Below are 24,304 nucleotides of genomic sequence, written 5' to 3'. Positions count from 1 at the left end.
AAAAAAAAATATGTAGATGTGAAAAACAGACTTCCGCATAATTTAATATAAGTTTCAGAGGATATCTATTATAATATCGTTTAATCTCTTGCGACCAATCAAAACTCAGCTTGTGATCCACCCATGGGTCCCAACCCATACAATGTATCGAACAATTTTCCCTCGATTTTTTTTTCAAATGTTCATCACTTTTTTGTGTTTTTTTTGTTGATTGTGAAAAATGCTGAAATTTTGAATAAAATATACAATAAAGCTCCTATGGTAAAACTTTGAACGAGATTGAATAAAGGGTCTTGTTTCCCCTATCGGAAAAATTCCGGGGCTCGGGATTTTCATTCATCACATCCTAGAGTATCGAAAAAAAAATTCAAAAAACCGATAAAAAATGTTAAGGGACGAATTCTGAAATTTCGTTTTTCATCTAATAACTAATCTTATGTTATTTCTGAAAGCAATTTTGAGAATTTTTCTAACAAAATTTGGGTGGAAAAAGCTGGAACATTGATTTGAACATATGCAATGGTAGCTTCTTGAAATTTAGTATTTCAGCTTTTTGTTATCGAAAATTTTGCAGTTATAAACTATAGAAGTTGCTTATAAAACATGGTCACATTCGTATACCATGTGGTATGCAAAATGTGATTTTTTGCTGAAAAATCCCCGAAATTTCTTAAAAATTATCACTTGGAATTTCTCTATTGATTCTTACCAAAATAGATCTTCAAGGAAATCCACTTTAGTTGCTAATATCTCAGGGAAGTTAATTGGAAATAACTTCAAGATCAGTCTTGTTAGAGATCACAGTCATTTGAACCTTTTCGTCGATATTCGTGTTGAATGTTTACAAGACTGTTCAAGATATCGCAAAAAATATGTATCTAGCGAGATGAACCAGCCGAGGGCTGAAAATCTCGATAATAAAGAAAAATAAAAATAATCTATCTAGAATTATATTGGGGCCTATCTATAGAAATACTGTCAGGAGTTATTTTTCATTTTTTTTTTACTTATAAGACTCCAGAATTTCTACAAATAATTTACAAAGGGTCTACAAAGGGTCATATATTTTGAAAATACTACTAGAAAAACCTAGTTATAGCTTTGAAGAAATCCTCAGAATCCACATTCTACCGAAAATCAGTAGCATATTCAAAAGCATTTCCATCAAAAACTTCCCAGTCAACCAGTGTTCGTATAAGATGTTGCATAAGATGATAAAGTGGAGGCGATATGCGTACATTTTACATGCACCTTAATGGAGCCATATGGCTTCCACTTTATCATCTTATGCTGCATCTTATACGAGTACTGGTTGTTTGGGTTGATCCCCTTAGAAAAAGATGGCCACTGAACCTGCCAAATTATGTAGAATCGATTGCTTAAATGTATTATTAAAAAAATACTCAATTTTATTTTTACAAATTGATAATTTGTTTCTAAAGAATATAATAGTTCTGGTTCCCTAAAAAACCATAGCATGTACCCCTAAGAATCAAATTATAAATTTTAAGCTTTTGATTCACGTTTTGCAAAAAAAAAAACTCGTGTTTGGAAAACTTGTAGGTACGGTAAAAATCTTAATTTTTTTTCTGAAGACAGTTTGACTGTCTTTAAAAATGTATGAGTTATATGTAGTTTTTTTTATTAAGGGGATGTTTGCAGTCGATTTATTTCAATTTAAAAACTAACTTTCTCGTAAATGTTGCTCCAATTTTGGTTTTATATGTGACCATCCAATTGTCGCTTAAAGAACATTTTTATCGTACCAACTCCATGAGATTTCATGATATCGTCAAACTTGACCATAACATTTGAATGGCAATACCTAGCACCATGTAATGTTCAAAACAGATATGCGTCATTACTTGCTCTTCAAATGCTCCAAAGCTCACATTTTCGGAAAAAAAATCATATAAAAAGTTATTGTGAAAAACACCGTTTTTGGAGGGATCACTTTAAGGACGAACGGGACGGTCGAGGAAATATCCGCCATTGCTATGTTACTACTAAGATGGTAATCTCAGAATCTACTTCATATTTTGCAACAAAAACTTATCATTGAGTATGCGCACTTGCAGTGCATATGGTGATTGATTTTCAGCATCTTCAATGCGATAGATCGACACCAACATTTCAAAAGGGCGTAACTGCTTTTGGAATCATCACCTTCTTTTAAAGCTGTGGATCATGTGTTATGATTTCCATGTTTTGCACAACAAGTACCAGATGGGAAAAACTCTCCTCTTTCCGACAACCACGGTGGTTTGAGTGTAAGGGAGGCAGTACGACCTACAGCTTTGAAAGAAGGTATTACTTCCAAATGCAGTTACGCCCTTTTGAAATGTTGGTGCCGAGATATCGAAAGAGAGGGAAGATAGGGAAAATAACACGGCGTCCCGTATCACCTTAAGTCAAAAGTTAAAGTTAACCTACTACATTCAAATTAAGAGCTAGATAAAAAGTGTCTTGGGTAAAGATACTCCAAATAGCACTGTACAACAACTTTACTGAAGAACTCGATCGCATATGATCTAAAATTAAAAAGCTCCATACCAGATTTGAGTTAAGACAAGGACCACCCTAATAAAAAAAAACTTGGGAAAAATGCTCGTTTGCTGAATCTTTTCCCTTTTTTTTATTAGAGTGGTCCTTAAAATACTCCTCTGAAGACACCAAATTCCTAAAAATTAACGATAACAGAAATGGGGATTTTGTTCCTGCTAAAACGTGAATTCGGACCATATTGCGCATTGCACAATGCTCCACGAAACAGAAGGAAAGATGCATTCAGTTTCAAATTTCTCGTCATAGTAGTCTGAGAACCACTTTTAGAGCTTCCAAAAACGTGCATTTTCGATATTGATTATTTTCTAGAAAAAAAAAAGGCATTTCTCAAGTATTTTTTACTTGAGTTACAAAAATAATACCCCTCTAATTTTTTGATATGTTTTATAACAACATTTTTTCACCCCTCTAATTTTTTGATATGTTTTATAACAACATTTCTTCCATTCAATGCTGGCAACAGATATTTTAATGTTTGCCCCAACCCATCATATCACCTTCTCAAAAGACTATGATTTTTGAAAAACATCTGTAACTATTGAACCACAAGAGATAACGACCATCTCAGCGCACGAAACGACGCGTCTTCAAATGCTCCTCAATTATTTCTTGGTCGACTTTGATGAAACATCGAAACTGAAAAAGTTAGTGCCAGAAAACCGGTTTTCTTGAACCACCCTAAGCTTATTCAGAAAAATATCTCTAGGTTGGTCAATTTTAAAGCTACATAGAAACTTTTTTCAGCAAACCTGCTCCAAATTGATAGATCTACAACTTTCCCGAAGAATGTATATAGGGTATCGGGATGCTTCGTTGGCATAGTCCCCTCATTCGGCCTATCTTAACGTTAACCAAAAACTCAAACAAACACGCATAACTGGAGATCGGAAAATCTATGCGCCAAACAAGTGTAACATTTCGTTTCAATTTCAGCATTTTGAAGCATTAAAATTGAATGAAAATGTCACTTTGTTTAGCTTTTGTAGACGCCATGGTTCTTCGGCTTAGTGGGTAGTCTATACACATGATCATAAATGGCCTGATTCTGGAACATTTCAAATTGACTTTTCGATATCTGAACATTTAATGCGACGGTCAAAGACGATATTTTGATCTTGTATACTTGTTTTCAACGAAAAATAACTATTTTACAAATTAAATGTGGGCCAAATATTGAGGAAATTTTTTTCACTATGTACCCAAAACTTGGCCCATCAATAAACTGACGTCAACAACACCAAAAAAGTGACGTCAATCACATTGCTTTCGAATGAACCAGAAAGAACTAACGGGAAGAAAGATTCTGTGTGCGGTGACTGTAAAAATATAACACAATAATGGGGTTGCATTGTTATCGTTACTAAATTAAGATAGAACTTTAGTTTAAGTGATTTATTTATAGTTATGTGAAAATTTGGCTCCGAAAATGTAATTTGAAAGCAAGATTGGTGAACAAACAGTGATAATACTTCAGCAGAAATATTAAAAAATTATAGAATAAGTGGATCTAGCGTTTGGAGAGCAATAGGCCAACGTTGTATCCACTAATAGGCCAATTTTTGTACCGTAGACCAACGTTGCATACCATTGCATCGAATCTTTTCAACGTAATTAAGTAAGTTCTTGAATATTTACGCTGGTTTACTTCCAATTGCAGAAACATGCACTGCCTAGAGTGCGTGATAGAGTGAACACATCATTTATACTGCTATTAATTCACGAGTTTTGGACAAAATTGTCAAGGCGGCTTGCATATTAGGCCAAGGAACGGTACACATACCCTAGTTATTCTTGCAAATAAAGAAGTTTGGTTTCCAATTTCTTTGAAAAAAATGAACCACCCTTATTTTCATGCACATTGGAAAGAGGGCATTATTATAAGGGACAACTTTGCAGAAGACCATATTTGTCTAAAAACTCATTTGAAGGCGCTGAATACATCTTTCTTCGTGAATCTGGTTCGTGGACCACTGTGCACTGGTCACACGTCCTTACCAGCACTGGTAAGGGGTAGGAATGTTAGATCGAAAAACGTTATTTCTAGAGACCGAGATTACATCTGCATTTCCACAGTCATTGCATGAAGAAACTCCAGATTAGATTAGCGAGTCACTTCACATAGAATGTCCAAGATCTGCTTCTAACAGATTCGTCCAGATGTGTCTTGCAAGTTTTGTCATATACATATACGGCACGCTTCCGTCACAATACAATTTCACTTTCGTTTCCTGCTGCCATGACTTCACGAAATTATCAAGCTTCCACAACGTTACAGAAACATACTTCCCAAGCGAATCGCCTTCGCCCGCCGCGCGTTTATCGATCAAGATAAAACTTTGAAACATATCCCAGCGCCGTAGATTTGCCTTAGTCTCGCGTCACAAAGCTACATAGTTTGCTGGTCGAATGAGCCGTTGTTGGCGCTGAGGATGGGAAATCTGAGAAAACCAACTCTTCTGCAAACAAAGCCTCCGCCAATCTGGTTCATATATTTCAAAGTTGCTTTTATTTTTTGAAAATTGACTGAGAGAACAATGGTTATGGAGTGTGGAAACGCGACTTGTTGGAAGTTCAAGTAATGTTCCTCGGAAGGCGCTATGACGGCGGTGAAACACACATGTAGGTATGCACAGCACAGTGCACACACAATGCACGGGAAAATAAGCTGCCACCACATTCCCTCACATTAAGGTGATTTAGTTTCGGCACCGTTCATGACGTTAGTATGTATGCTTATACTAGCAGCAACAGTGAGGGGGCATTGTCGGAAAAATCTGGAGCAGTGAAAACGAACTTAACGTCGTCGTCGTCGTCGTTGGTGGTGATGGCGATGACGACGCTTAGATCAGATCACCGCGGCACAATTGGCGACTCACGCGGTTAATGAGCGTCTCACGAGATGTGTTAAAAATTGCTAAATCTCCCGTGTGCCGCACCGCCGCAACTTTTGCGATGGGAAAACGGAAAATGTCGATCTGACCGTACCGGCGTGGCAGCCAGCATGCGGTAAAATGCGGAAAGTCATTAGATGAAAGGGATTTAATTGTTTGCACGGTGTGGCAGTTGTGAGGTGTGCGGGAGTCGAGGAAGAAGATCTCTTGAACTGCCGTCATCGTCCGAGAGCTGAGCCGTATTTCCTGACATCGCTGACTAACTGTGCAGAAAAAAAGCTAGAGACCCGATGGTGTTGCCGGCAGCCAACAGACAGGGAATGTCCGAGGAGCAAAGTGCAACGCTGCAATATCATTTCAGCAAACAATTGCAATTTGAGACGACCGACATTATTGTTTTATATATGCTCCAGATATCACACACGGAACGATGATGGTGCCCAGCAGACGAACGGTCTATTGTTACTCGTTACTCACGATTCATATAGTGAAACGGTAGTGGAGTTAGTTTCGCTACGAAGAAACAATTTTCGATTGACATGGGATTTTATTTGCACTTGTGTTCTTTAAGCAATGCTGTGCATTTTAAAAGGTAAATGGAGGAACAAATCAGACGTTTCACTCAAACTTCTCAAAGGCGAAGGTTGTTGTATGAAATCCAATCGAACTCACCCCCTTCAAGGCACCCCACAGATAACGCACGCACAATGTAAGGTGAAGCCGGAGCCCAAGGCGCAGTGGTCACACGTTCACTTCATAAGTGGATGGTCATGGGTTCGACTCCAGCTCTGAGCCAAAAGTTCTAACGGAACCGATTCTACTCCTTTAAGCTACGCCCGTCTAGCGACTTGGGATTCGTAGGTTCGTGGATTTATTTTCATAATTCAAATCTCAATTTGTTCATCGAGCACATGTTTCTATTGTGCACATGGATGTCAAAGTATTTTCAACATTGTAGTTTATACTTGGCTTTATTAGCCAAAGCAAAATCAAAAAATTGACAACAGTTTTTAGTCAAATAGAGTCAAATAGAAGAGGTTTTTGGAACCTTCATAAAACCAAACCCAAAGTTATGCGTTTCAATTTCACTTCACTTACGCCAGTTACTGAAATGCACGCATATCACAATACTAAGCACAATTCCTTGGAGAAATTTATAGTGTAGTTCCTGAAAAGAGAGAAACCTCTAAAACAGTCCCAATTCACTGGAGTAATCCTTTGTGAAATTTAGGTGAAATTTAAAGAGGAATCCCTATAGAAATTACCCGTGGTATTACAGTAAGGAACCTGTGCGCTTCAGATTTATTGTTAACAACCCTGCAGGAATTCCTGAAGAATTCTCGTATGTTATTTATGTAGTCGAGTTACCGGATAAATCCCTTGAGTAATTTCGGAAGCAATCCCAATTGTAATCTCCTGAAAACCCCTATATGGATAAATTTCTAGAAAAATCATTGAAGCAATTCCTATTGAATTATCTGAAAAAATCCCCTGTTTGGATTTCAGATGGACTGAAACATTTTTGAAATGAGTTCCAAAGAAATATCTAGATGGCTTAAGAAAATCTAGCTTGATTTCCAGGAGAATTTCCGGCAAACATTCAAAAAAAATCCTGCATGAATTCCGGAAGAAATCACAAGAGAAATTTCTTTAGCAATAAAATACATGTCTGCAAGAATACCAAGAGTAAACCATAGAAAAAGTCCTATTAAACCGGAACAAATCTCACTTTCTTCTTTTGCACAGTGCCCATTGATTCGACAAGGGGGAGGGATGGTAAAAGGTGCCGTCGTCGTGCGGGGCTTCTTTTTACACGTTTTCGTGATTTTCCAACTTTATGACATTATAACTCCCAGAGTAGTGAATTGATTTCCACATTTTTTACACATAACTAGCTGTACCCGGCAAACTTTGTCTTGCCTACTGCGTTTTTTGACGTTTCAAGTTGCTAGCCAAGACCAAGTACCCGGTCGAAAAGTATGAAAGATCGATTTTCAAAAACTCCCAATTTTCCCATATTTATTGCCTCATTAACCTTCCTTGGGTGAAAACTAACAAAACAAAACTAAGACGACCAAAATCGGACCTTCCATTCGCAAGTTATGCGCGGTCCCACGTATGCCACTGCATTTTTATATATATAGATAGATAATCGTGAGAATGTATGTAGGATGTATTCAAAATATGAACTAAATGCATCAATAAACAAAAAAAGTTGTTCATACACCAATCGGACACATTCCATATAGAACCGGATGAGGGCTACTTTGGACACTTCAACAAACAAACAGAACTGTATTTCAAATTCCAGGGTTATTCAGGAAACCACTTTGAACCAATACTGTAGTAACTTTATCATATATGATTTTTATTAATATATGCGTTTTGAGATGGTTCTGAGCTACCTTTGGTATTATGAACAGCGTGAATTGATCAACCTTTTGAAATTTATGAACTGTAATAGAATAAAATAAAAAAAAATAAAAAAAATAAAGAAAAGAAAAAAAAATTGTAGAAATAACAATGTTTACAGAGCAATTGTTCTAATACGTGATAATATTTTTGGTTTATTCGATGTTTTTTCTCGTCCTAACAAGCAATAAAGAATTTGTTTAAAAAACAGTTTCATTCAAATGAAGGGGAAAATATTGCTTCATAATAGTCCCAAAGACATCAAACAGATTTGAACCATATTTTGAATTCAAAAAATCTCTATTTTAAAGCGTCCAAAGCTCGACGGTACTTGATTTGATCAGTTCTCAAAACCTCTTTAAGACTAATTGGTTATCGAAACGTTACTTGGGTACTGAGCTGATAATTTGACAAAAATTTGTTAATCAATCTTTTCCTTTTTGATGGTTTCTCAAGTTTTATGGCAGCACAGCTTCTACACTATCACTACATTCTGAAACGTTTTAATTCAAATCAACTCTGAAGAGTGATAGAGACAATAATTCATCAACAAATATAGAGAAAAGACTACCAGACCTAGTTAAAAAATTGCTTATTTTTCTGTTACGCTACCGCTCTTATTTTTTATTTTTTATTTTTTTTTGTTTAGAGAGACTTTACCGTTCTCGGAATTTGTCTCTTTTACCGCTCTTATTTGATATAAAGCTTTTCAGTAAATCCACGCTGACAGCAAGGGGGTTCGATTTCTGATCGTCCCAGGATTTTTTTCCATAAGAGAAAATAAATGGCATTCCCTTTTTTCTATCCATTTTTGATATTGCCCTGACCCTTGTAGCTTATTTTAATACATGGCTCAACCAGTGGTAAAAATCCAAATGTCAGCGCCTTCTATACTGGTATGCTCCCAAGGAAATATACCAAGGAAATGCCGAGATAAGAATAATTTCGGAAAAATCACTCATTGTTCTGCAAGAACTCTTCTTGAAATTCCTAGCAAATTCTCCACGATTACTTGCAGGGACTCTTTCTGAAATTCCTTTGAGGGTTCTTTCAGAATTTATCTTTTTTTAAATTTTCACAAAAATCTTCATCTTGAAATTGTTGCACGGTTTCCTCAGCAATTCCTTAAGAAATTCCTCCTGAGACTTATCGAACAAATTAAAAGGACGCGGACACCGTCTTCAGCCAGAGGCTGTACAGACTGAATGAAACTAAACACTAGACAAGGGACACACGGAGCATGCACCAGTGGATACGGAGAAGAAACTTTTCTCACGAAAAAAATCATCACCCGGAGCGGGAATCGAACCCTCACCCCATAGCATGGTGCGGTTAGAAGCTTGGTGACCCTAACCGCATGGCTACGAGGCTCCACAAGGCTCCTTCAAGGATCGCTACAAAAGTTCATGGTTGCATTCCTTCACGCATTTCTTCAATCATTTCTGAAGGAAGTTCTCCAGAAATACTGTCAAAATTTTTTCCAGGATTTTTCTCTATTTTCATAAATCATGGACACCGTTTTCAGTCAACGGCTGTACAAACTAAACGAAATTTAATACAAGACAGCTGGACACACATTACGAATAAATTTATCCAAAAATTACGGTACATATTTCACAAGAAATTTTCTAGGAATTTATCCAAACCATTCATCAAAAGATGTGATTATAGGACAAATTGTTTTCACAAAAAAGGGTAACCTTCGACAATTCAGAAACTGTTCCAAAAACTTTTCTTTTTAGAATTATCGCTTGAATTTATCCGGATGATTCTTTCAGGATTTATCAATTTTTTTCGGAAATTTTCCCAAAAAGATGATTTTCCTGAATTTTCTAGATTTTTTTAAGCAAAAACTCCTCAAAATATTCCTCTAGGTATGCCCATGTATTATATTGTGAAGCGGACCTGGTGTGATGGTTAGAACACTTGACTATCACGCCGAGGACCTGGGATCGAATCCCACTCCCGACAAACTCACAAAATGTGAGTTCTTCCTTCGGAAGGGAAGTAAAGTGTGGGTCCCGAGATCAACTAGCCTAGGGCTAAAAATCTCGTTAATACAGATATGTATATATATATTATATATATATATTATATATATATATATATATATATATATATATATATATATATATATATATATATATATATATATATATATATATATATATATATATATATATATATATATATATATATATGTATTATTTTGAACATTTTTTCAGGACTACTCCTTAAGAAAAAAAATTAAAGGATTTATCTTGAAATTGGTGCACGTGTTTCTTCAGCAATTTCATAAGAAATTCCTCTTGGGATTTCTTAAGGGATTCTTTGGCATATTTTTTCAAAGATTGCAACAAAAGTTCATGCCAGCATTCCTTCATGTATTTCTTCAACCATTTCTGAAGGAATTCCTCCAGAAATATTATCAAATCTTTCTACAGGAGTTTTTCTTCGAGATTTATCCAAAAATTCGTCTGCAAATTTCCTAAGAAATTCTTGTGGGAGTTTCTCCAGGAATTACTCCGAACGTGTCTCTCAAAGATGCGATTTCAGAAGTTTTTTTTTTTCAAAAAAGAGTGAACCGTTCCAGAAACTTCTTTTCAAGAAATTATTGCCTGAATTTCTCCGGAGGTATGACTCCATTTGTACAGGGGTTTTGCCGGGCATTTTTTTAGAAAGTACTCCATAAATTCTCAAGTAATTATTCTGCAAATTTTTTCATAAATATTTCCAATAGTTTTTTTCAAGTATACTTCAATGGATTACTTTGGATTTATTCAGAACTTCTTTCTTGAGGAAAATTATATCAATTTGTTTTCCAAAGATCCTCTTAACAAATCATGCAGAAATTATTCCATAATCTAGTCCTCAGAACTTCTCAAGGATTTTTTGAAAAAAAAATTCCTATTAATAACTACGAATTTCTATGAATAATAGGAGGATTCTCTTGTTCTTTAAGAAGATGTTTTTTTTTTTCAAATATTCCTTCATTTTTTTAATTTCTTTGATGATACTCTAAAGAATTCATCCAGGATTTTTTTTTGGCATGGTTTTCTTTAGAAATTTAGGGATTTTTTAGTATACATGCCTTCAGATCCCTTCAAAATTGTATCAAATTTTTTTCTGAGAATTCTTCAAAGATGTTTCCAGGAGTTCTTCCAAAGATTCCTTCAGAAAATCCTCTGAAAATCTCTCAAAAAAATAATTGAGGGATTTTTTCAAGAATTCCACCCATACCTTTGTCTACAATTTCTGCAGAGATTTCAGCAGACATTTTTTTAATGAAATTTCCCAGGCAATTTTTGCTTGCAATTACTTGCAGAGTTCCTCCAGAAGTGTCCCACCCTTTTTTTCCTTGGAATTGAGGGAAATCATTAGGCATGTATTATCCTAGGGGTCATCCATTTAGTACGTCACGCTAAATTTAGTAATTTTCGACCCCCTCCCCCCTTCGTACGGGTTTTTCGTATACATTGCTTGTCACACTTTTCGAACCACCCCCCTCCCCCCCTATAGGCTTGACGTACTTTATGGATGCCCCCTAGACATTTATCCAGGAATCGCTCCAGAGATAACTTCAGACATTGCTTCAGGATTTTTCGTCCAGAAATTCCCCCAAGAACGTTACAAGAATTTCTTCCTGGAATTTTCAAAAATATCTGCAGGGGTTTTAATGTGATACATACCTTGAGGATGATCTAAAACATTTGCCGTTTTTTTTAACCTGGGTTAGAACTAGATTGGCGGAAGTAGATGTGTAAACAAACAACGTCAGCACAAGCGAATCCGAAGTCGGGTTGGAGTTGAAACTATGATCTCATCCAGTTCCAACCCAGGTTGAACTGGATCAAAAAGAAAAACGGAATTTATGTTATTGCATAATCAGGAAGTATACTATCTACACAGTACACACTCTATTTTTTTTCTTAAAGATTGGAGCACTAAAAGGAAAGTTACATCCCATTGTATGCAAAAACCCTCCATAAGGACAAGGCAAGGCGAAACTTTAAACATGGTTATTTCGAAATTGTGTTTTTAAAAAGTGCCGTTACGGTAATCACGTTATTTTGGACACTAGTTGACGTAATTATAAATTATTTTTTAATTCTTCGAAATCCCGAAAAAAAAACGCCAATGAAGTTTCTGAAAAGAATCTGTTGAGATTTTTGGAGCGAATTCGCGGAGTTATTTCTGAAGAAATCCATGGAATAATTTTGGAAAACTTCTTTGGCCTTGGATTCCTTGGGCACATTTTTGGAGAATCTCCTGAAGAAAAATTTTCAAATATTGTTAAAGAAATTCTGTAGGGAACTTTTCAAGAATTGCTCAAGCTTGTGTGGAAGATTTTTAAAAAAAAATCATGGGTAAATTTCTGGAAGAATTCATTTCAGCGTTAAATTAATTTCTGGGGTAATCTCTGGAGAACTCTAGGGAAACTTCTAAAGAAAACCAAGAATTTTATAAAGAAATCAGTGGAGGAAGGAGTACCCAGAAAAATCTCCGAAAGCATTCTTGGCAGAATTAAAAAAAAATCCCTGGAAAATTTTCTGAAAGCATCGCTGCAGGATTTCTTTAGAAGCATTTGGAGGATTATGGATGAAACTCCTCCCATTGAAATAGCTTCGTTTACTAGGTGCTCATCTGATTTTCCATGAAAATACGAAAAATCCCTCGCTGGCCGCCTCTTTTGCGCACTGGAAGGTGCAACAATATTTGAGTGGTTCTCTAATATCTTGTAGGGCGGAAAGTCCCTCAAAGAATTCCGGGATGTTTTCCTGAAGGAATACCGAAGAAATATTTGAAGTAATCCATGGACGATTACCTCTGGAGGAATACTTGGGAGAATCCAGAAGGAATCCCAGAAGCAATGCATGAAAGAATGCTAAAGTAGTTCTTGAAAGAAACTCAAGAAGAACCTTGACAGAATTCTCGAAGGAATATCTGAAAGGAATCCCTGGAGAAACTGAGCAAGGCATCCAGAAAGAAATCACTGAAGAAATCCTGAATGAAACCCTGGAGAAATCATTGAATGAATCTTGGGTAGATTCCCTGAAAAAAAAAATTGGTGGAAATTCGTATCGGGAAGAATCACTGAACGTATTTCTAAAAGAATCCCTAAAAGAGTCTCAAAATAAATCCCTTTGAATATCCTGGAGGAAATCCAAAAAATTGCCGGGAGAGATCTATGAATTTTAGAGGAATCCCAGGAGAAATTCCTAAAATAATCCTAATAGGAACCTATGTAGGAATCCCTGGTGAAATCCCTAAAGGAATACATGGAAAACCCATGAGTAACTGTTCAAATCCCTGATCCAATCTCGGGAATAACCCGTGGAAGAAACAGTCAAGAAATCCTGAAACTTATGCATGTAAGAATCCCAGAAGCAATTCATGAAGGAATTTCGGGAGGAATTAATGAAGGAACCTTGAAAGAAATCATATTCGTCTCGGGGATCCAGAAAAAATCCTGGACAGATTCTTGGCAGAATTATGGAAGTATCCCTGAATGAATTTCAAAGAGAAACTTGGGAAGTATTAATTAAGGAATCTTGGAAATAATTAGAAATAAATCGTTATACAAATCCCATGAAAAATGCCGAACAGGTAGAAATTAATGAAGATTCCAGGGGGAATTCCTGAAGGAAATCTTTGCAGGAAGCCCGGGAAAAATAATGAAAGAATCCTTGATGGAATCCATTCCAAATCATATTTGGAGTGAATCACGGGAGGAGTCCCGGAAAGAATCCCAAAGAGAAATAGTTGACGGAATTTCGGTATGAATGCCGGAAAACATCGCTGAAAGAATCCCGGGGAGAACAACTGAAGAAGCTTCAGGATGAATCTTTGAAGAAAATTCGAGGCATATTTCTTAACAAATCAAAAAAAAAAAATATTTCTTAACAAATGTCGGAAAAGTCCCTGAAGGAATCCAGTGAGAAATTAATGATGGAAGCTCGGGTAAAATCCCTGGAAGATTTCTGGAAAAATACTTGGAAGAATTTCGGAAGGAATCTATTTGGGAATGCCGGAGGAAGGCGGCACCAAGATCGACATAAGTTCACGGATCAATAAGGCGATTATTGCTTCTGTGAGATTGGAAACACAACCAGATTAGTCGACGCACCAAAATCCTTAACATGAAATATGTGCTACTCTACGCCAGTGAAACCTTTTTTTTATTTTATTTTTTTTTAATTTTTATTTTTATTTTTTTTTAAACACTTAACGGTTGAAGGTCTTCAATAAACCAATAAATACCTGCGGTGTACAATTTGTGTATGATGATTTCAGAATTAAATCTCCAGCGTGGAGCTCCATGGTCGATGTAATCAAAAGACGATAGCAACATAAATTGCGGAGCGGAAGTGGAGGTGCGTCGTCCACGCTCTACGCAGGGAAAAGAACAAACTCTGAAAGCATGCGTTAAAATGAAACCCTGCAGGAAAATGCAGCAGAGGTAGGCCCAGAGGTTGGCGGCGTAGCCTCAACAAGAAAATAAAGGAAGTCGACAGAAATTTGACCTGACCACAGGTCAAGGCGATGGCGGGCAATCGCCCAGGATAAAGATATCTTTGAATTCGGCCCTCTGCACCACCATGTGTGTTCAGGACTTAAAGCAAGTTAGTGATAAGTATGGTATGATTTTCTAGTCGGATAACAATTCAACCATCTTATTCTTCTTCTTCTTCTTCTTTTTTGTCTCGACGTCCCCACTGGGACTTGGCCTGCCTCGCTTCAACTTAGTGTTCTTTGAGCACTTCCACAGTTATTAATTGAAGGGCTTTCTTTGCCTGCCATTGCATGAATTTGTACATTGTGTGGCAAGTACAATGATACTCTATGCCCAGGGAGTCGAGAAAATTTTCCCGACCGGAACGGGAATCGAACCCGCCGTCTCCGGATTGGCGATCCATAGCCTTAACCACTAGGCTAACTGGAGACCCCTATTCTTCTTCTTATTATTATTGTTATTCTTCTTCGTTTTCTTTTTCTATGTGGTTCTAATTTCCCACTCGGCCTCTCTCTCGTCAACTTAGTGTTCTTTGAGCACTTCCACACTGGAATCCACAGTTATTAATTGAAGGGCTTCCTTTGCCTGTCATAGCATGAATTTGTATATTTGTGCGATAAGTACAATGATACACTATTCTCGGGGAAGTCGAAAAATGTCCCGACAAGAACGGGAATCGAACCCGTCGCACGGCGTGCCAAAAACCGTTATTAACAAATAAAAATGTCCACCCAAGTGGCACCCGGTATTCGAAAGATAAACTATTCTAGTATCTCCTCTGAAAATTTGAAAATCTTTCATCGAGGGAAACTAAAGTTTTTGTGATTTGAAGATTTTGAGCCATTTCTATAGGATATTCTTATATGAGTACATATGCACGCACGGTGTGCCTGATACCACTATTAACAAACAAAAATGTACTCCAAACTCACACCCGGCGTTCGAAAGATATACCATTCTAGTATCTCCTCCGAATATTTGAAAATGTTTTATCGAGGGAAACCAAAGTTTTTACTGTTTGAAGATTTCCCTATATTTTCATAGAATTAGCTTAGGTGTTCTTCATATCTTAAACAAATAATAACACTGCTAAAAAAAATTTAAAAAAAAATCGTATTATGAGATGAGAAAAAAAGAACAGGGTTTTGGAACCCTAGAAGTGTCATAGTGAAAGAATTTTCGAAAAAATATTGGACTTCACAGTTAAAGACCGAAGTTTGAATTGAGAACTTAGGGTGTTCAATTGATATACGCATTAGAGTTTCTAGGGTCCCAAACCCTTATTTTTTTCTCATCCCATGATGCGAACTAGTGTCGAACGGCGTCATGAGTTTCACAAATTCCAAAAGTACAATAAATATTCAAGCAACTTCTCTGAAAACTTGGCAACATTTTGTTTTATCTGTATTAACGAGATTTTTAGCCCTAGGCTAGTTCATCTCGGTACCCACACTTTACTTCCCTTCCGAGGAAGGAACTCAAATTTTGTGAGTTTGTCGGGAGTGGGATTCGATCCCAGGGCTTCGGCGTGGTCGTCAAGTGTTCTAACCATCACATCAGGTCCGCTCCACATTTGACAACATTTCATTGAGAGGAATGTCAATTACCGTAGTTTAATATTTCATAGTTCTACCTGGTACTCGAATACAAATAAAAATGTGGCACGCCGTGAGCGTTGATTTCATAACCTTTCTAAGTGTTTGGCACCGGTTTTTTTGTTTTTAAGCACGTTATAAATATACTGGTATCTTGTCGGTGAATTTGAAAACGTTTCATGGTGAAACGAGAGTTAAACTGAATTAACAGCCCAATGTTTTGGTAATCCTAGGAAGCTTTGTCAATCGTTGGTATAATGTTTAAGATATTGAAGCTTTTAAAGTAAACCTAAATGCTTATCGTTTTATTACCCAGCTTTTATACGTCAAGTTACTAACGTGTCTTCCGTGAATTTATAAATTTTACATTTGAATGATCATCAGTAACAACAATTTCAATTTCATTGGAGATATGCATACTACCGCTTTATCTATAAACACGTTAAAAACACTTACTGAGTTTTGTAATAGTATCGCAAAAAATGTGATACATAATAAAAGTTTTAGATGAGTTACGAAATGTATATTCATTGCAAGGAGTGATTAACATGAGAAATTGAAATAATATTCTATGAAGTTACTACATTTTAAAAAATACACTTCATCAAGATATGATATGATATTTTCAAACCACTGTAATTTCAATGAAATGTTGTCAAATTTTCAGAGAAGTTGTTTGAATGTTGTATCTTTGGAATGGTGTTTGTAAAACTTATTAATATGTATTTGTTTATGATTTGAAGAGCCAATGAAACATTCTATGACAATATTACCATATATGTGCTAATTCTATGAAAATATAGGGAAATCTTCAAACAGTAAAAACTTTGGTTTCCCTCGATAGAACATTTTCAAATTTTTGGAGGAGACACAAGAATAGTATATCTTTCGAACGCCGGGTGTGAGTTTGGAATACATTTTTATTTGTTAATAGTGATATCAGGCACACCGTGCGTGCATATGTACTCATATAAGAAAATCCTAGAGAAATGGCTCAAAATCTTCAAATCACATAAACTTTAGTTTCCCTCGATGAAAGATTTTCAAATTTTCAGAGTAGATACTAAAATGGTATATCTTTCGAATGCCGGGTACCACTTGGGTGGACATTTTTATTTGTTAATAACGGTTTTTGGCACACCGTGCGTCGTCTCTTCATTATTGGCCATCCAAAGCCTTATCCACAAGGCTAACAGGAGACCCCATATCTCTCTTGAAATGCTAACACTACGTAATAAGTTAAAATACTGTTTAGTTCTCTGTGTTTTGTTATTATCAAGATCTGATCCATAGCTAAAGCAGTTCATTTTACTGCGAAATCATTGTGAACCCACCATTGTGTAATAGTTCACCGTGAACCGAACCGTTCACCCAAAAACCTAACCACCATGTTAGGACAAACTGGTCCTTGGTCCACATATCAATTCCAACGTGCCCATTCAACCGTGGCTCACAGCATCCAATTCCTCGAAAATCTTACTCAACGCATCTGAGACATCGACCGAATCACATCCACAAAATGCGTCATACAGAGCAGCAACAGCCCCATCAATTATGACTCCATCTAATTCAATTCACTTCTGTCGGCTGCCTGCAGTGACTGACGACGACGACCCATACACCGAGTTCCTCCAAATCACCTTAGTTAGACCAAATGGGTGCTACTGGGTGCCATAATCCCGCGCGCGCCTAATTCTACGCTTCACGATCGAACGAACGAACGAGGGGGCGAGTGAGAAGATGTCGAAATCGGTGCGCGATCGAGCTTTTAGTTTTCATTGCCACCTCTAATGTTTCCTACACGAATGCCTCGACGCCACAGCCGCCGGTACGGCCGGCGCGGGTGGAAAAGGGCTCGTCCACGTCAAAATGATACAATCAGGATGGGGGTGGTACCATGGAGTAGCGGCCTTGGTTTGAAAATATTCTTGCAACTGAACTCGCGGTTTGTTGCGTTGCGTGTCGTACAAAGCGATTTTTTGTGACACCAACGACATTGAAGTCAATCGAGCTTTTTTCACTTCTGTGATGGCAAGATCGCAACGCTTCATCTGCTAGCGATGCCAAAACTTTCCGTTTCCAAATGGAAACAGGTTAGTTGGTCTAATTTGAAGATTCGTGCAATGCACGGCCATAAGAAAAAGCATTTCGTTTTTTTTTCCTTTAGACCCACGCATTATGGTGGTACCTAGGTACAACGGAAATTGCCTTTCCCGAGAAATGTGAACCACTCTTTCTCTCTGTCCGGCGAATTGGCCGTCGTCGTAAGTAGGTACTAACGCACCACGTGTCGTAAATGTCTCACCTTGCATCATGTAAGAAAGTGAGTTTATGCTCTACACAACAACTCGAGTGCATCTTTCGCCGTCGTGTGTGCGGGATGAGACGACGAATAGGTTTAGCTCAAATACTATGTGGGCACCGGAATGTTACTCAAGACGGAAATTGAAGCTTTTCGGTTCACTGGCATCCTTTGTGGAGATGTAAGTTTTGCATTTTCAGATGCACCATTCACAACAGCCTTGGGTAACTTTCGTTTGCTCCAATTCGACTGTTGCCTGACATTTTTTTCTTTTTCTTACCCTTTTTATTCTTCTTCCTGTTATTGTTCTTCTTGTTTTTTTTCTTTTATCACTTCTTGATTTGCATTTTAACTACCGAAATGCTATATGACTACTCCAAAAATGAAATTTACTAGAACATCAGGAATCTTGATGCCTGGAACCGAAATGATTTGAACCAAAAGCCCGTCTGTAACTTGACATTTCTAAAAAAATTCTCAAATTTGGTCCAGGAACATCTTTACATGTGTTCTTTTCACCTACAAAATTTCATGGAAATCAATGGTGTACTTTTTGTTGTTGCACTGAAACAGTAGAACGTGTGTAGATAATTCACAGATGCACTTTCATGAGATTTTTTTCCACGGTATCCTTAAAAATTAATCTTAATATTTATTCAACATTTTTTTTTAGAAATTTCGTCAAAAAACGGAATTTTTCCACGGGTTATTTTAAGAACATTCTAAGTTTAAACAATCAGAAAATTTCTTCAGGAAATTCTACAGAAAATCTTCAGAATCTTCTACTAGGGAGGGTTCCTACAGAAATTACACAAAAAGTAAGAAAAAAGTACATGGATTGCTTTAGAAACTTCTTCTGAGATTTTGTTGTTTAGAAATAGGGTATTGGTTCCCTTATTAAGCATGTGGCTCCCATTTTCATCCTACGAAAAACAAAGGCTTGAAGCGCTGTTTGTTTTGTTTCATATTTTTGTATTTTTTGTTAGAAGTGAGCACGCATGAAAACAAAAAGAACGGAATCAATCGGTGCCGTAATCGCTTATTTTCGAATAGGATGAACATGGGAGCGTGAGATTACTGATGGCACACATACCCTACGTCCAATGATTTCTTCAGAAAAAAAAAAATAAAAATTCCATCGGAATTTTCTCCGTGGATTCTTTGAGAAAATATCATGGGAATTCATCACGGATTCTTTCTAAAACCCCCTAGGATTCATTCGGAATTTTTTATCAGGGGTTCCTTACGAAATTTATTCATCAGTTTTATAAGAAAATCTTGCTTGAATTGCTTCAAAAATCCCTTTCTTAATTCAGAAATTTCGCTAGGGGTTGCTTCAGAAATTCTTCTAGAAATTCATCCAATTTTTTTTTCGGAAAATTCCTTCAGTAAGTCCTCTAGAGGTTTCTTCAAAAATTCTTTCATGGAGTTCTTTAGAAAATTCTACAGGTTTGTTTTTAGAAATTCTTCCAGCGAGTTTTCAAGAAGTTTTCTAGTGATTTTTTTCAGACATAAGTTTGAAGATTCATCCAGGATTTTCTCGTTGCATTCCAATACAAATGTTTCCAGAGATTCCATAATAATTTTCTATACGGATTACCTCAGAAATTTGTTGAGTACTTCTTTTGGAAAAACTTCTATAGGTTGCTTCAGAAATTCTTCTAATGGTTTTTGTAGAAATTCCTCCAAGATTTTCATAAAAAAAATCCTGGAAGAAGTTCTTAAGAGTTCTCTTCAAAAATTCATCTGGAGTTTTCTCAAAAAAAAAAAAAAAATTATTAGGATTCGTTGAGAAAACGTTTCCTGGACACTCTCAGTAATTTATTAAAGATTTCTTTCAAAAAATATTCAGGAATTTCTTTGAAAATCCCTTCACGGATTCTTTTGTAAAATGTTCTACGGATCGATTCTAAAATTCTAACACAATTTCCCAAAACAATGTTCTCGAAATAACATTTGAAATTTCTCTAGGGATTTCGTCAGAAATTCCGATAGGAGATTCCAACTATTTTTTTTCTCAGAACTTTTTTGGTAAACCTTCCATGTAGGGCTTCCAAAACTGCTGCATGAATACTGTTAGAAAATCCTCTAGGGACTAATTAAGCAACTCTTCTGGAGCTTCCTTCTGAAAATTCTCCTGAGATTCCTCTATAATTACTCCAAATATTCCTCTAGAGAACATTCCATGGACTTTCTCAGAAATTTCTTCTATGACTCTTTTAGAAATTCCTCCGGGATTGGCAGGAAAAATCCACGGATTCCTGAGAAACTTCTTCAGCAATTCATTAGAAAAAAAAAAATGAATTTCAAAATTCCTTCAGAAATTTCTCCAAAGTTTTCTTCCTGGGATTTTCCCACGGATTGCACAGTAAATTAATTAATAACCATTCCCAAATTGTATTATGGATTTATCAAAAAGTGTCTTCTTTCAGAAAAGCTTCCATGGATTCCCTTCGGAAATTACTTTAGGAATTCCTTAACAAATGATTCGTGGGTTTCAATAAAAGCCTTCTGAAGGAATTCTGTTTTCACTGATTTCTCAACCGACTTTCTAGAGAAAGTCTTCAACGGAATTTCAGATTTTGTCCAAGAATTCCATTTGAAATTCCTTCAAGAAATGCTAAAAGTTATCATCACAAATTCCTTCACAGTTATATTCAAAGAATTTTGCAGAGATTCATTACAATTTATCCATGACTTCCAAAATTTTCGAATCAGAAATGATAATCTTTCAAATGCAACTTTTGCTGAAATAGCGAGCAATTCAGTGTTTCTTGTTATATAAACCAGTGAAATATCCCATGGAACAAGAAGCAAACCTCATAAAGCCTGTATCCGTAATAATCGGGACACAAAAATACGGCAGTAACTTTGTACTGAATCAATAAAAATTGGCCAAAAATTAACTGAGAACTCTTTGGTGTATGTTTATTATTTGTGCAAAATTTCATAAAAATCGATGCATTACTTTAAACTGTGGATGAGAAACAAACAGACGACGTTTTTAAGATTTTGTACAATCATCACCAATTTTCATTCGCATACTAGATGGTTCTTTTCCGCTACAATTCAAAGTTCTGTGAGGATAATTATGAAACTTCGTGAGCAGTTATGATACTTATAGAGACACTTTCTTGCAAGAATTCATCAACTTTTATCAATTGGATTGAAAGTTACTGGTGTTTATAGGGGATAGTGTTAGTGAAAATGTTTCATGAATTTTATGTGCGATGTTTGTCCATTCATAACTTTTGAATATATCTGTCAATTTGCATGAAATTTTCACAGAAAGTAGTTGATTATGTGTATATTATGCCTGCAAAATTTGATGATTATTGGTGTAGTACTTTCAACAATACAATCGAAACAATAAGGGGTGCTCACTAATTGTTGTCTGAAGGGCTAAAATCACGGTCAGCCCCAATATATGTTTCGAATATAAAATTGTTGATAGTGCATCGATTTTTTTGAAACTTTGCCTATGTAAGCAAAGTAGATTGAGAGGTTTGTGTCCAAAATTTCAGTCATTTTCTTTATCAAATTCAAAAGTTACAGCGCTGACAAGCTAAACCAGGGGCTGTACAAAATTCAATTGCTCGCGTTCTACTGTTTCATTGCTACAACAAAAGGTACTTCACCGATTCACGTGAAATTTTGCAGGTGAAATGAACACATCTTAAGATATTATCAGGCAACATTTGAGTAATTTTAATGTATCTATTGCAGAGTTGCAGCCATATTTCTGTGTCCCGATTATTGCGGATACAGGCTTTAAATCCGAATACCTTTTATTATGGTTTGATGGTTGTTCTGAGAAGCTAAAATGTTACTTGGGAGGGTATCATAAAAAATACTCCAGAGTTTTCCTCAGGCATTTCTTCTAGAATTCCTCCACGAACAGGGAACAGGGATTTCTTTAAAAATTCCTCTAGGTATTCCTTAAAGGACTGCTTCATAAATTCATTTTGGGAATGATTCAGACCTCCTCTAGATATTCTTCTAGGAACTCTTCCTGAATTTCCTCCAGGAATCCCTCCAAAAATTCCTCCAAGAATTCTTGGAAAAATTATTTTTGGAATTCGTTGAGCAATTCTTGCAAGAATTCATTGAAAAATTCTTGCAGAAATTCCTAAAAGAATTCTTGGAGAAATTCTTGCAAGAATTCCTCAACGAATTCCTACAAGAATTCTTCCAAGAGTTCCTCCAGGAAATACTCCAGAGATTCCTCCAGGAAATACTCCAGGAATTCCTCCAGGGATTCCTCCAGGAAATACTCCAGGAATTCCTCCAGGGATTCATCCAGGGGTGACTTCAGGAGGAATTCCTAAAGGCATTTATTCAGTGATTCCTCCTGGGATTCCTCCAGGAACTCCTCTTGAATTCTCCTAGGATTTTTTTCCAGAACTCCTTAGAAGAGTTTCTCCCGGAACCGCTCCAGGAATTTCTCCAAAGATTCCTTCAGAAATTCCTCCAGAAATTCCTCTAGGAATTCCTCCGAGACTTCTCCCAGATACTATCTGGAGATTCCTGCAAGAATTCCTCCAGTACTTTATCCAGACATTCCTCTAGGAATTCTACCAGAGATTATTCCAGTTTCTCCAGAGCTTCCTTGGCACTTCTCAAGCACGTTTTCAAGAAATAATTCTAGAAGTACCTGAAGAGGGTTCTTCAGTTATAAATATCAGATATTGCTTTAGGGATTCCTTCAAAAATGTTTTTTCTTAAATTTTTTTTCGGTGGTTCCTTGAAAGTGCTGGAGGAGGCTTTGGTTTTCACAAATTCCAACAGGAGTTCCTCTCATTTTTAGAAAAATTGTACAAGAAATTCTTCGAAGTCTTTCTCTAAGGGATCAATAGGAGATCTTTTAGAGATTGTTTTAAAAATTTATCTAGGAATCCCTTTGGAAACTCCTGATTATGTCCGTTAGAAAGCTTTTCAATTTTCTCTGAGAATACTCCAGCAATTCCTTGAGAAATTTCTCCACAAATTACTTCAGAAATACCTCCAGTCCAGGAGTTTTTTTCTTGAAATTAATTCCAGAATTTCTCCAGAATTTTCTCACGAAATTCTCTTGGGAATTCCTTCAGAGATATCTCAGGGAATTCCTCCAAGGATCATTCTAGGATTTCCTCCAGCGATTATTACAGAAATTGCAGCTGGGATTTATGTTTAGAAAATTTTCAAGAATTTCTTCTAGTAATCTCCACCGGTATCTTCCGGAGTTCTTTCAGTGATTCAGTGATTTAAAAAAAATCTTTAAAGGATTCCTATAGTTATAAATTCAGAAGTTTCAGAAGAAATCTATAGGAAACCCTCCTAAGCGAATTCTTGGTGAAATATCTTTAGAAATTCTTAAGGACATATCTTAACCCTCGAGTATTCACGCTGTTGTATTTTCCACAACACATTAAAAAATCTCGCTTTTTGTATTCAGCACTAGCGTGGTGCTAGCGCTGTTACGAAGTTACGGAAGCCCAGGATAAATTCTTAAAGATAATCTGGAAGAATTTTAAAAAGTATCCTTGAAAGATTTTTTAATGGATTCTGTAATTTCTGAAAGAAATCATAATGCAGTTTAAGAAGCAATCCATAGAAGATTTTCTAAAGCAGAGATTTTTCAAAAAATCACTGAAAGAATGTTCAAAGAAAACTTGGCGATTTTTAATGAATCCCTGGAAGATTGACCTGTAAAAACCCTTAAAAATAGCATAAATCCCTAAAAACATTTCAAGAAAATTTGAAAAAAAACGTCAATTTTTTTGTGATCGTTTTGAAGGAATTTAGAGTTTTTGATTTTTTTAAAGAAACATTGGTCGAGTTTTCTGAAATAATTTCAGGATTTCTTAGAAATAAGACTGACTTTGAGTATTATCGACAGGTTTGTTCTCTTCGTCATGGGAAGTTTTTGTAAACCAAATTGCCTGAAACTTGGTCGAATAAGTCTATTTGATTGGGAAAGATTTGACGCCAACTTTGAGTACAAAAGGTTAACAAAACCATGACAATGAGAACAAAACTCCCGAAA

The 24,304-nt window shown here is 36.3% G+C and overlaps 1 protein-coding gene across 1 annotated transcript in view; it reads right to left on the bottom strand.

Moving 5' to 3' along the window:
• LOC109410775 (mucin-3A) overlaps nt 1-24,304 on the bottom strand; it is a 619,568-nt gene that overhangs the window by 557,791 nt on the left and 37,473 nt on the right. The gene's annotated exons all lie outside the window — the stretch shown is intronic.

Source organism: Aedes albopictus, chromosome 2, assembly GCF_035046485.1.
Source record: "Aedes albopictus strain Foshan chromosome 2, AalbF5, whole genome shotgun sequence".
NCBI lineage: Eukaryota > Metazoa > Arthropoda > Insecta > Diptera > Culicidae > Aedes > Aedes albopictus.
The sequence above is the reverse complement of the archived record's forward strand: the minus strand, read 5'-3'. Positions and strand labels throughout refer to the sequence as shown.